Here is a 16,438-nt window from a genome sequence, read left to right on the forward strand (position 1 = left end):
TCCATCAAATCTGAATGAGATCCTTGCTGGTTAGAGTAATCTTGGTTGTAGGTTTTTCTCCTTCATCACTTTAAATATGTCCTGCCACTCCCTTCTGGCTTGCAGAGTTTCTGCTGAAAGATCAGCTGTTAACCTTATGGGGATTCCCTTGTGTGTTATTTGTTGTTTTTCCCTTGCTGCTTTTAATATGTTTTCTTTGTATTTAATTTTTGATAGTTTGATTAATATTAGATTTTTAACAATGTCTTATATCTACACTTTCAAGAGAAGTTGGCCCTATCTTAATGTTAGAATAAAGGTAGGTAAAGAAGACTTACAGAAGCTTGGATTCATGGGTCTAAGCAGTAATGTTTTCTCTGTTTGAAATGGGATGAAATTATAGAAAGCACCAAAGCAGAGAAATAACTTTCAGTTCAACAAGATTTAATGCCTTGCATATGCCAGGTGCTAGAAATAAGTAGCACATAAAATACATAAAATACATGGTTCCTGTCCTCATGATACTCAGAATCTAGAGGGGAAAACAAATATAGATAACCATAAAAACAACAAGAATTAAAAAAAATAAGGTGTTCATTTATTTCCAACACATTTCTGCCTCTTTGGGGACTGTTAAATCTACTTTTACAAGAGATATATAGAGAATGTTGATGGTGATTTAAAGACTCCAAAATGCATTTAATTTAGTGTAAAGATCTTCAGACAGATCTTGTATAGGTTACTCTGAAGCTTATTTACTGACAAATGCACATCAGTAAGCTTAAGGCCAAAACTCAGAAAGCAGAAAAACCTTAAGGAAAAACAAGACAAGTGGGAAAAAGAAATAGACTTATGGCATGGTTGTCAACCTAAATAGTTGTTAATATAATGAACAGAATTGGATTATACAACACAAGGTAGGGAAATATCGTTCTGTAATACTCTAATGCTCGGCATTGTTAAACTCTATTTGGAATGTTCCCTTAATTTGGGTTGCCAGACATATAATTGCATTTGGAGAACCAGATTAGGTCTAGAAAAGCCTGGCAAATGTGAGTAAAGGACATCTTATGAGAAAAAGTTAAATACACTTCTTTCCCTCAAGGAAAGAGAAGGTACAAGGGGGTGATTTGACTGTCTTCCATATGAGGAAGATAATGTTAATCATTTCTCATTTCAGTGACGTAATGAGTAAGGTTAGAATGGCCTAAAGTACAGCTGTGAACGCTTATTTTGGGCATATGAACTTTCAAACATATCATGATATATATTAAAATATCAAAATAGGAAACTCTCATAGGTTTATATTTTTACCTGTTTGGCTGGTCGGGTAATCTGATGATTTGTTCCTTGATTCTGGGCAAACGTTAAACAAACAGAAGTCTTTCACAACAGTGTGATTAAGGTTTACAGCAAGATTGTGAAGGCTGCTCTGGCATAGAAACAACTGTGAGTAGTACAGAGGGCGCAGGAAAAGGTCCAGGATGACACCATTTTCGTATCTACAGCTGGCTGTTCATCAAGAAACATGTTCATATATCTTGGGCTACAGAAAGTGTTAAAGAATCAATATGCCATTTCTGCTGCTGAATTTTTAAAGCTTTGCATCCTAAAACCCTAGTCTAGGGTGTGACATGAAAATGTGTTTGTCACCTACTCAGAGGAGATATCTGGGTCTCTCGGCGTAATCTAGATAAAATCTTAGCACATACAAGATAAGATCACTGTTTTGGAGAAGCCATTTTAGCCTGAACATATAAAAAATAGCACATAAAACCTGGATCAGTGAAAAATATATGTAGGAGATAGCTCTGCTTCCCAGTAAACACTAAAAGTGTTTTGTTTTGTTTTTTTCCTATAGTAGACAGGAGAGAAATATTGAGCTGGATTGCCAAATAGTAAAGTTGCAATTAGTAGAATTAAATCAAACCACCCTATATGCTTCCCCTTGAAAAGAAATACCGTTTCCACTCACAACCACCTAAAACTGTCACTAATAGTAGTAGACCACTGCATGAGAAAAACGGAGGTAGAATTTCAAATTTTATATGTGGAAAACAAAATTATTAATTTCTTTATCATAACAGAGCCTTATCATTATGAAAGTCAGAATGAGTTTTCTCATAGATCACACCCATGTGCTATTCTATCAGGGTTCCTACCCCATAATGGTATCTCACAATGATATATTTTTTCTATCTCCTCAGTTGTTTTCCTATTCTTTATAAATTTTTTCTGCGACTTTCATAACTCTCTTACATACATGTATGCTCTTGCCTCGGCATGAACACTCCCAGATTCTTCCATCCACCTATCCTGTCCTCATCACTTCACTATCAGAAAACAGATGGCATTTGACTGATATGCTAGGAAGAGCCCTAGTGGCAGAGAGGTGAGTCCCAGGGCCCAGATCCATTCTGACGGAGTCTCATCATTTCACTACTTAGAGTTCTTTTCAAAGGAGGTTCCCTCCACCTGGCTGGCATGCCCTCCATGCTTCTCCCAGAGGTGTATGCTTTGACTGGTCCTCCTGAAGCAGAAATGGAAGTTTGAGGTTCTCAGTGTTTAAGTAGAAAACCCAGTGGAGGGGGTCAGCTACCTCCATCTCTCTGACCTGTCTGGAGTGGAGGTGGAAGTTTTAGGGCGCTGGCAGTGGAAGTGGGATTTATTTAGGAGGGAAGGTGTATGGGGCGGGGGGCGCCTGGATTTAATCCTATTAATTGCAGGTTCACTGTTGGCATGCAGTCCTCAATCCAGCTCAATATACCTCTTCCCTGTCAACAGCATGGGCTGTGGTGTCAGATCACTCGTGTTCAAATTCTAGTATTTTCTCATCACTGGTTTTATGATTTTTATTTTCCACGCTCTTCTGGTAAAAAGAAAATACATTAAACACTGCTATCACGCAGGCACCCTCACCTTAACCACGTTCGAGTTAGGCCCTCTTCAGGGTCCTTCCTCCTCTCTCTCACTTTGCTCTACAGCTTTTTAAAAGGTGTATTCCGCACACTTTCAAAACCCTACAGTCGGTCTCTGCCACCATCGGTTTGAGGAGCTCTGTGTATCCGCCTCCTCTGCTCTTGCTGCAAGCCAGGGTGAGAGGATAATAGGAGGGCAGAAATGATGGGGCCCTGACTCCCAGCTCCTGGCTGGGTGCCTGAGAGGAAAACCAGCATTTTTGGGCTCCGGCAGCAGAGGGCGCCACGTTTTCCCGAGGCATCTTCCCTCGGGGCTTAACAGGTGGTACCATCTTGACCGGAAGCACGGCCTAGAGTCCTGAGGAGAGGCCAAGGCCCCGGTCACCTTTTGATGTCCTAAGGCTGGAAGCAGGCCGTCTCTCGGAGAAGCTTGGAGAAGCATCTTCTGTGGCCAAGTTCATCCGAAGTGCCTGGTAAGCCCACCCGGCCGCCCAGGAGCCCCAGCGAAGCCTTGCCTTTCGCGGCGCAGCCTTTGAGCACCGCCCCAGACCCGGGTTCCTAGTGAGGGACCGGCCTGGGAAGACCCGCAGAGAGAGGAGAGGACTGCTCCTGGGTTTTTCTATGTCTTGGCCAGACCCGGGATGGTGGAGGGAGGGCCTGGCCTGAGTCTGGCCGACGCGGGAAACTAATACTTGGTAAAGATGATACAGCCTATCTATGAACTGTGTGAGACACAGGAATGTACGTGTTCACAAGGTCTTTCTTTTCTGGTGGACGCCAGAGACTCATTCTTCGCCCTTTACTGCTCTGATAACTGGGAAGTAAAAGTACAAATTTTAAGTTTCTCTTTTCTCACCTTGAGCACATCATAGACTGACACTGATCTCTCAGTGTGGAACCCAGAGGTCTCTTATGGATCATTGCAGTACTAGGTTGGTAAAAGCTTAAAGTGCAGAGGGAGAGGGAAAGCACTGATACCTTCAGTGAAGAATTAGGCCTAAAGGTGGAACCTTGCATTTGATCATAATTATTTAGCATGATATGCCTGAAATATATAGAACTAAATACTTGTTTATCTTAGTATAGTCAACTGGAGTACATTAGAAATTGATACTGATCAGACAAAACAGTTAATATAAGTATATTCACATTCTATGATTGTCAGAATGTGCCTACTCCAATCCATTAATATTATCATGAAGCAAAATTGCATTTCTGAGCTACTGTCTGTACATAAAAGTTGCCTTAGTTAATTTAAGCATAGTAATAAATAGGAATGTTTGATTCATTTAAAGTCTAAAAATATCTGAACTAGATTTTGTATAATTTATGCTTCTCAATCCCTCTGCAATCTAGGCATATTCTTTACTATGTTATACCTTTAGAGAGCTAACCCTCATGTTAGTCTACAGACTGTGAGCTGTGTAGGTTCCAGTCTTTCTTTTTCACATTTAGTTTTGCCACTGGACTCTGGGCTTCAGTGTCCTCACTTGTAATGTAAAGGAGTCAGGTGAAGTTATCACCAAGGTCTCTTCAAGCGTGAATTTTGCATGCCTAATCCATTGTAGAACACAACTAAAATAACGGTTCTTTTGTAGTTCTCTTGGGGCTTTCACTATTGCTAGGAATCATGCTGGAAAGATACAGGCATCACATGGAATGCGAAAGGAAACACAACTGAATAATGGGCATGTTTTGAGATAGAGACTTCAGTGCCAAAAAAAAAAAAGCGAGAAAAGGATGTTTTGTTAGTGGTGTTTTAAGGAGAAACATGCTTGGAAAATGTCCTTCAGTATTTCTGGATAGAGAAGTACCAAATGAATGTGTCCTTTTAAAATTACATCAAGCTCTTTTGCTCTGCATACTCAGGGTGCAAGCTAGTTAGGAAGGGCAGAGTCCCTGACCTACGCCTGAACCTCGTGGAGTTTGAGGTCAAAGCGGGTTTGGCTGCTAAGCGTGGACCCGGGCGTCGGAACCCCTAGATGGGAAGGCCTCGGTGAGGCTGCTGCGAGTTCATCTGCACATGGGCTCCGCGCAGGGGCCGCGAGCACCGGTTCTCCCCAAGGCAGGCCCCCGTCCAGACAACAGCCCCTCCTCTCACCTGGGCAGATCCCAGGACGGCTAGCAGCCCAGGGGGCTCCGTCAGGGGCCAGGGAAGTGAAGTGACTTGCTCGCTTATGTTTTCTTCGAAATTTGGGGTTCTAATTCCTGCCGGGCTGGGGAATGACTGCAGTCTGGGTAGTGTATTTAGGGTGGCCGTGAGGGCGGTGGCCGGACCCAGTAGCTTCACGGGCCAGCTCCGCCCCTGCCCCGGACCGGCGCTTGCCCGGTGACCGTGGCTGCCCCCGCCGCCCGTTACTCGAGTGCGGCCCGCGGAGGGCGCGCCCTGGAGCCGAGCGCCCTCGGCCGCCACCTGCGGGGCTGGTCGGCTGGGTGCGGGGCGCGAACCCGCCAGGAGCGCGCGGCGGGCGCGGCGGCGGGAGGAGGAGCCCGGAGCGCGGCCGAAGGACACCCCGTCCTCCAAATGCTGCCACTTGACTGAGCCGGCCGCTTGCGAGAAGGCGGCGCCGCTGCCCTTGCAGCTGGACAGCACTCCGCTTTGGCCCGGGCCTCAGCTCGCCGCCCGCCCAGACGCCTATCCACCGCAGGGCAGCGCCGGCCCGGGAGCTGCAGGAGCGCCGGATGTCTGCTCGGTCCCCGCCGCCGTCCAGACGCCACAGGGGCGCGCAGCTGCCCGCCGACGTGTCGAGTAAGTGAACACCTGGGAGGTGAGCCACCCGTGTGTGTCCGTAGGTCTCAGCTTGTCAGTTTTGCCTTTTTTGATTTTCAGTGGCAGAAACCTGTGAGTTACAGGAGGCTTTGATTAAACCGGACCTTTCTCGGCCAGCTGCCTCGGCTAGAGCCTCGTGCCACCGGCTCCTAATTAAAGAACTTAGCCCCCGCTGCTTACACCTTGTTCTGAGCCCTCAAATTCAAGGTTTTGCTTTATGAGTTGGCAGTTTCACCTTCCATCCGATCCTTCCTGAAGAGTAAAGATTTCAGGTAGAAGATTTGCCTATGAACACTTAATTTGTAATGCCAAGCTGTCAAGCTTGTGCTCTGAATGGCATGTCAGGAGCAAAGTGTGAGCTCCTTTTTGAGCGGTGGGAGCCTGAATCTCGAGGTGAATTATGATGCACATGGGAAATAAAGCAGAGTTGACGGTAAGATCCTTCAGCTGTTAGCGAAGGGATCTGAGAAGCAGAGCAGAACAATCGGAGTTTGTTTCTCTTATGTTTCCCGTCTGCCCCCTCCCCATCCTTTATGGAAATAGGTTAACAGAAATTATAAACTAGTAAACGTTCTCATCAAAGACCCCATCGTTTTAGGATCTGGTATTTATGGTATTTATCTTAGGGAACATTTTAGTTCAGAATTCAGAGGAATAAGGAGTCTACTTTGATTATGACAAAGTATAAATCACATCAAGATCAACAGTTGAATATACCTTTAATTTTTGGATGGGGCTGTTTTCAAGTACCTGATATAGGTACCATATATATAGATGGGAAATAACATTAACATTTAGGTATTCTGCCTGATGTATTCAGCAGAATGGTCTGTTAAAACAGTAACTTCAGTTTTTAACTTCTTTGTTTTGCCATCAAACGAAAATTACTTACTACGCCCACAATCTTATAACAAAAGGGTACTTTAAAATCACAGACCAACCTCCAATCCATTTTAACATTCCCCCTGTTGCACTCCCGACACAGCAGCCACACTTTGAGGGAGCACTTCAGTGACAGGGAGCTCACTGCGTTGTGAGGTATCCCTCCTTTCTGTTATTATTAGCAAGGCCTTGTTTACACTGAACTGACAGCTGCTTCCTTGGACCTGTTTCTCATTAATCCTACTTTTGCCAATAGCCCTCCAACTTGTGAAATTATATGTAGAATTTTTCAGAAGAGAAGATCTAAAACTTTCATCCATCTGAAAGAGTCTATGACCAAAAAACTGTTAAGAAATGAAAAGTCTAGGTGGTACAGAGTAAGACTTTCGTCTCCTTTACTTGACAGCCTTTCAGATCCCTGAGCTTTGGCTTCCTCATCTGTAAAATGGGAATAATGATATACTCTATCTACCTGTAGGGCTGTTGTGAGAATCAAATGAGATAATGTTCATAATACTTAGCATAATTGCCCAGAAGTCAGTAAATGTTATCTTCACCAAATAATATTCACTTTAATGTTTCCTTCCTTACCTAAGAACTTTCTCTGTGCTAAAAATCCTTAGCCCAAAATTGAATGCATTAATTCAGTCTAGTCTGAACAGTGCAGACTGCAATGAGTTCCTATCTTCAAACAAAATCATGTAATTTTTTTTGATGTTTTTTTTGGTTTAATTAATTATTTTAACATCTTTATTGGAGTATAATTGCTCTACAGTGTTGTGTTAGTTTCTGCTTTATAACAAAGTGAATCAGCTGTACAGTATACATATATCCCCATATCCCCTCCCTCTTGCGTCTCCCTCTCACCCTCCCTATCCCACCCAAGTGGTCACAAAGCACCGAGCTGATCTCCCTGTGCTACGTGGCTGCTTCCCACTAGCTATCGAAAATCATCTAATTTTTAATCGGCTTTTGTAGTAAATACACCAAAGTTGACTAAAAAACTCACCACCACCACCCCACACACACTTTGCTGTCAAGGTAGGCTTTATTCATTCTTTAATTATGCAGTTAAAAATTTCTTGAATATGAACATTTTTTTCTTGTCTTCTATTACTTTAAGCCTCTCTCCAGTTTCCAGTTTGTTAGATGTGTTTTAATCTTGTGGCATTCATCATGTTAACTCTGCCTTCTGATTTTGTGTCACCTGCACATGTGTTGAGTTTGTTCACCAGACGTTCGAGTCATTGATAATACATGGGACAGGTCTTTTTGCCATGGTGGCACATCTAGAAGCCCGTGGCACATAGAAAGTCCTGGACTTTTGGAGCCTGACTACTAGCTTTGTGACCTTGAGAAACTTCTTTTCCATATCAATAAAATGAGGTTAGGAACGTCTGCCTTTCAGATAATTGTTAGAATTCAAAGTAATGTACTGAAAGTGCCAAGTACAGTACTGGTTGGGAATCTATTTGGCCCTCAGTAGATATTGCTGAGACAAATTAATTAATCAGCTGAACTCAGCTAGCACTGTCCTTCAGATTAAACTGTTCTAGCCCATAGGTCAGTCTTCTTCATAAGGACATTATGGGAATAATTTTAATCAAATGCTTTGCTTAAAAATTAAAGATCTTGAATATTCTCTGGTCTACTACAAAAGTAAATGTTAGTTTAAAAATTACTGATTCTTAGTAAACTCCTAGTTCCTTGAAATCCCCAGTATTTTTCCCCCTAAATATTCCCCGTTTTCTGATTAAAATCTTGAATTTTGCCAGAGATTGGTATCAAATTAACTGGTTTGTAATGCCTAGGAATTCTATTTTTTTCCTTCAGTTTTAAATTTTTAAAAAAATTAGGGGGGAAAAGTATATTTGAGTCTCTAGCCTCTTGAGACTTCCCTCCTTCTCCATGTTTTTCTGAGGTGGTCAGAATATTTCTGTGCTTACATCTGCCGATTCTCCCTGGAATATAATTCATCAGATTTTGAAGACGTGAATTCTTTTAAAGTGACTTCTTCTGCTTGTACCTTGGTTCTCTCTTAATGAGGTTTCTTCTGTCCTTTCCAGCTTAAAGATCATTTGCTTTTAAGAAAGCAAAACAGTTGCTGAGCAGTTCTGTTTTCTTTCTCTAATTAATTAATATACCATCTGCCTTGGATTTGGATTTTTTTTTTTTTAACTGGAGTCTGTTTTCCATAGTAAGAGTGATATGAATAGAATGGCATTCTAATGTTGAAAGTTTGGGGAGTAATAAATAACTAGTCAGTATCTGATATAGGAAGAGTCTGTACTTTAAGAATTAATTTATTCCTTATAAATTAAGAGTTGTGAAATAAAGGATGTTTCACAAGGGGCTGAAGATAACATAAATTACTGAAGCTGTATGGGTGCCAGACACAAGGGAGTGTACAGAGTCCTGTGAACTGGAGAGTGAATGCCCAGCTTAGAACTATTCTAATTCAGAGCAGTTGGAACATTACACTGGCCAAACGAAACACTGGCCCTAACACTACTGGGAGTTTGTGGCTTTTGCTTGTTGTAAGTGCCCTGAAAGAGGAAGAACTACGTATAGTTCACTGTTTTATCCCCGGCATCTAACACACTTTGAAGCACATGGATATTTGATAAATAGCCAGACTTTAATTAGCATTCATTAAGTGCCTCTACGTGGAGAACTGTTCTGTGCAAAATAGCAAAAGGAGAAATGGCTACTGCCCTTGAGGAATCTTTAATCTCATTTGGGGAGGCAGCACTTATAAATTAAATAGGCTGGACAGGAGTTCAAGAAGAATTCTGGATAAAGGTTTGAGGAATTCCAGGAAGTTTGCCTGAAGGAGACGGGGATTCCCCTAGCCTTGAAGATGGCACAGATTTGGTTTACGCAGGGAAGAAGGGAAAGGGTGCTGGGTGGCGATACGGGGCAGGTGGTATTTTTCAACCTAAGGGAAGGCCAGAAGTAGAAAAGGAGCATGGGTGTGTGTGGTAAGGACAATAGCTTGAGGGGGGAGGAAGTTTCCTTGGATTAGTGAGAAATTATATCCAATAGGTAAAAAGGCTTTTTTAAAAAAAATTTGGGGGGCGGTTTCTTATTTACTTTTTCTTTTTTTTTAAAATTTTTTAAAATTTTTATTGGAGTATAGTTGCTTTACAATGTTGTTTGTTTCTACTGTACAGCAAAGTGAATCAGCAATATGTATACATATATCTCTCTTTTTTGTTTAAATTAAATGTACCTCTGCCCCACCTTACCTCCACTCCCCACCCTGAAATATTATACCATCAGCTACAGAGAGTAGGAACTCTATAATGACTCCTTAGGAGTGTAGTATATGTATCATGAAAAACTTATCAAAATTTAAATAGCAAAACTTTCAAAATTCTTGGTCCTTTGACCCAGAGTCCAAGTGGGTTTGGATACCATGTTTTTCCATGTCTCCATCATAAGAATAATGGTTCTTTTAAGCATTCAAAATTACGTGTACTACTGCCTGGAATTTAATTTGGTGCATAGCACTTAACACTTTTAATATTTATGCCTCCTACTTGTTCTAAAGTATTTGAGGTGGTTCCCCTACATAATGTAAAGACTAACTAATCTTGAATATGTAGGGAAGGAAAAAAATCATCTTCCTCTCCTCTCTTAGGGTCATTGGCTGGGCCTGAAGATCAAACTGATAATAGATTAACAGGAGAAAAAAATTAACTACCTATGTATGCATGGGAGTTCACAAAGAAATGTGATTCAAGGAAATGGTTAGAATTGCGGACTTCTGTATCATCTTAACAAAGGGTGATACAGTGTGGAAAGGGGCTAGACTAAGGAAAGGCGGTTGGGCTTCTGGCATGACAGTGAGTTCTGAGAGGGTGGCTAGGAAATGTAAGATAAATAAGGGTTGTTTGTTTTGCAGATAAGAATTGTCTCCAGAGTGGTTCTCTTCTTGGTATAGGAGACGGAGACACATTTACAAAGGGAAATTTATGCCCTGCTTTTGGACAAAAAAGGTGGAGGGCAGAGAGCTAATTGCCTTTGGCTCAAAACAGGCCTTATGCATTGTCGTTGACAAACTGTGATCCCTCTCAAATTCCTTAATGATGATTGAGATAAATAAAATTTAGTGGTTCAGAAAAATGTCAGTTAAGATTGTTTGATCAATTAAAATGACCAAGATTTAGGTATTTTGGACCAACCTCGAATTAGAAACTACTTATTAAAGTTCAGGCTTCGAGTGAGGCAAAGTGTCTACCCTCCGTGAATTCATGGGCTTGTGAGACAGACTGACAGATACATCATCCATTCCAGTGGAATGGGATATGCATTCATACTGAAATGTAATTCCACAAGAATCTACATTTTTTAGGATTGTTTTGGAGTATATGGCTTCCACCTTTAAGGGAAGTTTTGAGATTGGGGTATCTGATGTGTTTCTTGTGGGTGGACATTTGTGGAGGGGATTGGAAGAACTGTTCAGAACCAGGGAGTGTGAATTACCCAAAATAATCTACTCAAATGTCATATTTCCTTCCTTTTCACAGTGTTTTCTTCCTTCCTCTTACCTCATTATCAGTTTACTAATAATAGTAGCAGAATAGCTGCTGCATTTCTATGGTGCTTTATGTTTTTCCTTTATCACTATTCACGAGGAATTTGGGGTAGGCATTATTACCCTCAGTTTAGAGATGAGGAAGCAGAGTCTCAAAGAAGCAAAGAAAAACTCCTGTGGTCACATAGCTAATTAAATTCCTCTACCCTTTTTTAGACAAAAGTTATGTGAAGAACTCTGGGTAGAATCTGTTGGTTTTTCTGACTTTTCTGAGCTCAAAATGACACAAGTTTGCTGTACATGATAAATTTCTCTCCTTAAGCCCAGTGAAGTTCAAAGAAAACTCTATGAGAAAAAGATTTTATGTGTTGATTTTGAGTATAAAGTCATTTTGTTTAGTGGAGTCTTTTAAGTTTGGTATTTTGTAATATCAAGGTGTCATTTTTTAAAAGAACCTTGTCAGGATCTTGGATGAATGACCTGTCTGCACTCAGAGAAATGAGAAATGGCTTGACAAAAAATAATTTTATTTACCATATCCTAAAATCTGAAACAACTTTTCCCTTCTTCCCGTACATATAGCTTTAATAAAAAGCATACTTTATACTGTATATAGAAAAACACGGCCCCCAAAGTTGATATGGGCTAGAATGTAAGGTTCAAGCATGTTTAGGTAGATCACAGATGATAAATATTGAGTTTATGGGAGACACAGGAGTTGCTCAGCTTTTTAATATTCTAATTTATTTGTAAACACTGACCTTCAGGACCTAGTGCTATGGAGCACATCTATCATATCCCCTCACAAACTTGTTCTTGCTTCTGAATCCTGCATTAATTTAACTCTCATCTGACTCAGCATGAAGCCTTCTTCTTTAAAAAAAAAAGAATTAGATATACTAGAGTTTTATTGACTTCTTACTTGCTAATTGAGTGCTATTGCCTAGATCTTGTTATGGGTCCAGTGCTATTCTGTCTCTTCGCCAAATGGTTGAGTCTCTTATTAGCATTAAATCTTGGTTTGAAGCAGTAAAATGTATTATATCAAATTATTAGTTTGGCTTTTTTGTAAAAGATATTTCTGATGATAAAAAATAATATATGCATTTGAAAAAAATTGGGAAACAGAGAAGAGCATAAAGAAAAATTTAAATTACCTATAATCCCACCATCCAAAGAGAAACACTGTTGATGTTTTCCTGTTTTCTATTCTTTTTCAACCATATATATTTTAAAAATTGGAATCATACATATATATTATAGTCTTATGCTTTTAAAAATTAACTATAAATTCTGAAGACTTGGAAGAATCTAATCTTTGTAAACTTTTCTACTATATTTTATGAGGCAGATTGTAATATCGTCAATGTTTGGTGTCATTTCGTTAGCTAATGATAATTACACTTAAAATTATATGATATTACAAGGCAGGCTTATAACAGTCTTGAAAATATTCTCAATGAATGGAAATGTAGGAAATTATTAGTTCGAATAACAAATAGTGAGTACACAGTCTGTTTTTAAACAATATTTTTGTTATTAACAGGCTGAGTTTTTAAATTATTTTGCTATGGATAAATAAACCATTTGACCAGTAATTTTAAAAGTTAACATGTGAACATTTCCTCATGTTACTAAATATTTTTTAAAGTTATTATTTATTTTTGTATCATGAACTACCCTAAAACTTAATTACTTAAAATAACAAACATATAATTATTTCACAGTTCCTGTGGATCAGGAATCTGGGTATGGCTTAGCTGAGTACCTCTGCTTCAAAGTCTTTGACAATCATATTGTAAGTTGGGGCTATAGTCTTTATCTGAAGGCTTAACTGGGGGACAATCCCTTCCTTGCACACTGCCGTAGAGAGATTTCCTTCAATTTCTTGCTTTATGGGCCTCTCTGTAGGGCTGCTCACAACACAGCAGTTGGCTTCCATTAGAGTGAGAGAATGAATGCAAGACAGAAGTCATGGTTTCTTTGAAACCCAGTCTTGGAAGTGACATCCCATGGCATTTGGTAGAAGTGAGTCATTAGTCCTGTATTTAAGGGGAGGGGATTAAACAAGGCATGGAAATTCCAGCAGGCAGGGATTGTTGAAGGCCATTTTAGAGACTATCTGGAGTTTTATTGACTTCTTACTTGCTAATTGAGTGCTATTGCCTAGATCTTGTTATGGGTCCAGTGCTATTCTGTCTCTTCGCCAAATGGTTGAGTCTCTTATTAGCATTAAATCTTGGTTTGAAGCAGTAAAATGTATTATATCAAATTATTAGTTTGGCTTTTTTGTAAAAGATATTTCTGATGATAAAAAATAATATATGCATTTGAGAAAAAATTGGGAAACAGAGAAGAGCATAAAGAAAAATTTAAATTACCTATAATCCCACCATCCAAAGAGAAACACTGTTGATGTTTTCCTGTTTTCTATTCTTTTTCAACCATATATATTTTAAAAATTGGAATCATACATATATATTATAGTCTTATGCTTTTAAAAATTAACTATAAATTCTGAAGACTTGGAAGAATCTAATCTTTGTAAACTTTTCTACTATATTTTATGAGGCAGATTGTAATATCGTCAATGTTTGGTGTCATTTCGTTAGCTAATGATAATTACACTTAAAATTATATGATATTACAAGGCAGGCTTATAACAGTCTTGAAAATATTCTCAATGAATGGAAATGTAGGAAATTATTAGTTCGAATAACAAATAGTGAGTACACAGTCTGTTTTTAAACAATATTTTTGTTATTAACAGGCTGAGTTTTTAAATTATTTTGCTATGGATAAATAAACCATTTGACCAGTAATTTTAAAAGTTAACATGTGAACATTTCCTCATGTTACTAAATATTTTTTAAAGTTATTATTTATTTTTGTATCATGAACTACCCTAAAACTTAATTACTTAAAATAACAAACATATAATTATTTCACAGTTCCTGTGGATCAGGAATCTGGGTATGGCTTAGCTGAGTACCTCTGCTTCAAAGTCTTTGACAATCATATTGTAAGTTGGGGCTATAGTCTTTATCTGAAGGCTTAACTGGGGGACAATCCCTTCCTTGCACACTGCCGTAGAGAGATTTCCTTCAATTTCTTGCTTTATGGGCCTCTCTGTAGGGCTGCTCACAACACAGCAGTTGGCTTCCATTAGAGTGAGAGAATGAATGCAAGACAGAAGTCATGGTTTCTTTGAAACCCAGTCTTGGAAGTGACATCCCATGGCATTTGCTGTACTCTTGGTAGAAGTGAGTCATTAGTCCTGTATTTAAGGGGAGGGGATTAAACAAGGCATGGAAATTCCAGCAGGCAGGGATTGTTGAAGGCCATTTTAGAGACTATCTGCTGTAATTAATAGTTCCATAATATTCCAGGATATAGACATATGATAACAAACCTCTTATTGTTGGACATTTAGGTTATTTTCAACTTTTCTTATTATAAAAGGGCTTTCATGAAAATTTTTATGTATAAATATTTGTCTACAACTCTGATCATTTCTTTAGGATAGATTTCTCAAAGTGCGATATTTGGGTTAGGGTTTTTAACATGAATTATTATGCTACTGTTGAACCAATTTGCACTACTAACATCTGTATTTGAGTGTCCATTGCACCACATCCACTTTAAGACCATTTTTTTGAAGAATGGGTTTGTAAAATAAATTGTTCCATAATTAGGCAGTTTACTTGAATTAGCACATGTCATGAAATGTGAAAGGAAGGCACTGTGATACAGCAGCAAGATCCCTGAAACTAGAATCAAAAGATATGGATTTTAGAACAGGCAGTGCATTTGGTCTCTCATACAATGTCATCAAGGTCACATGCTTCCCCAGGCAGGATATTTAACCTGCTTACATATAGAGTTATACATCAATGTATTTTGTAAAATGAGGAAAAATAATTCCTTTCTGTTGTATAAATTAATTATAAGACACCAGGGAAAGAGGAAAAGGGAAAATGCAAATGAGATATGCTCAACAGAAACAGAGGTAGATGGATAATTTGCTCTGAAAAGCTCCAGACGCTTGGTTATCATTTGTAACTTAGGGCTGTACACACTCTGTTGCTCTCTTTCTAAGAGGACTGGAATTTTATTTAAAATATCTAAACTTAAATTATTTAAATCAATTAACATTTACTGAGGCCCTTCATTATGCTAGGCATATAGAAGTGAGATACAAAGATAAACAATTACTTATTACCCATCTTCTTTCAGAAAGAGTTTAAGTGGGATGCCATATTCCTGCCTTTGAGAGTCTAGGCACAGACTTGTAAACAAGCAGAATGAGAAAAGTACAGTGATGGAGATAAATATGTTATGGAAACCCAAGAGAGGGACAGAGTAATATTTATTAGGTAGTGGGAAGGCCTTTACACAGAAGTGTACTTGAGATAGACACTTAAGAATGGGTCAGTTTTTAAAGAGAAGATATCTGTGTGAATAAGGAGGGAAAAAAATAAGAAAGCCCTTTTGAAAGAGAAAGCATTTTACAAATGTGATGTAGGAGTTTATGGAGTAAATAATTGGCTTAGTGTATAAGGATGAGTGGATCATGATTTTCAAATTATAATGAATTGAGGACTGAGCATTCATTTTTATGTTTTATGTTTTATTAGTTTCATGTTCTGATTTGGGCTCAGATAACCTAGTTTCAGCTACAGGATCTAAAGAATAGTCCAGTTGTAACAAACGAAAGGCAATATTCTGACACTGTTACCCTGTTTCCTCCACCCCTCACCTCCATTTAACAACAGTTGCCTAAGGAACTGCCTTCAGAATTTTACAGAGCTTAATTCATGTGTCATGAGTACAGTTGTGTCATTTAGTTAGGACATGACATGACTGAGAAATTAGTACAGAATATAAAGTTTAAATGTTTTACAGTCTTAGTGGTGATCTAGATCAGGTTTTCTTCAGCAAGTTCATCAGAAGCTACTTTTCATTTCCTGCAAGTATTTAGATTACAGGGCTGGAGGAATTACTGCAGACTGAATTCAATATTTGTAGTCATAAATAGGAGTGGTCAGGTGAAGCCAGGCTTGTACCCAGAGTTAAGCCTGTTTGTTTCCCTTCTCTACCCGGAGGACCTGGTAAATGAGATGAAGCACTGACCCTTGACTTAGATCTGGCACCCAATTCCAACTCTTTAATTCCCAAATGACCGTCAGCATTCTTAGGTTATAATTCTCTTTCCTTAATTATAATCCTAAAACATAATAACTAAAGCACTTAAAATAATAATTTGAGGGCTTCCCTGGTGGCGCAGTGGTTGAGAATCCGCCTGCTGATGCAGGGGACACGGGTTCGTGCCCCGGTCCGGGAGGATCC

At 39.3% G+C, this 16,438-nt stretch overlaps 1 protein-coding gene across 3 annotated transcripts in view; it reads left to right on the forward strand.

The window, feature by feature from the left end:
* The first annotated feature begins 5,436 nt into the window (after positions 1–5,436).
* Positions 5,437–16,438, forward strand: part of C2H2orf88 (chromosome 2 C2orf88 homolog) — a 32,546-nt gene continuing 21,544 nt past the window's right edge. The window contains exon 1 of one of the 3 annotated variants that reach the window (XM_028480107.1): positions 5,437–5,665. The gene's annotated coding sequence lies outside the window, so the exon portion shown is untranslated. Of the gene's footprint in view, positions 5,666–5,864; positions 5,940–16,438 lie in introns of those variants that run through there. The other 2 variants (XM_007104441.2, XM_028480122.2) reach the window with 2 other exon arrangements.

The sequence above is a fragment of the Physeter macrocephalus genome, chromosome 2, assembly GCF_002837175.3.
Source record: "Physeter macrocephalus isolate SW-GA chromosome 2, ASM283717v5, whole genome shotgun sequence".
Lineage (NCBI taxonomy): Eukaryota > Metazoa > Chordata > Mammalia > Artiodactyla > Physeteridae > Physeter > Physeter macrocephalus.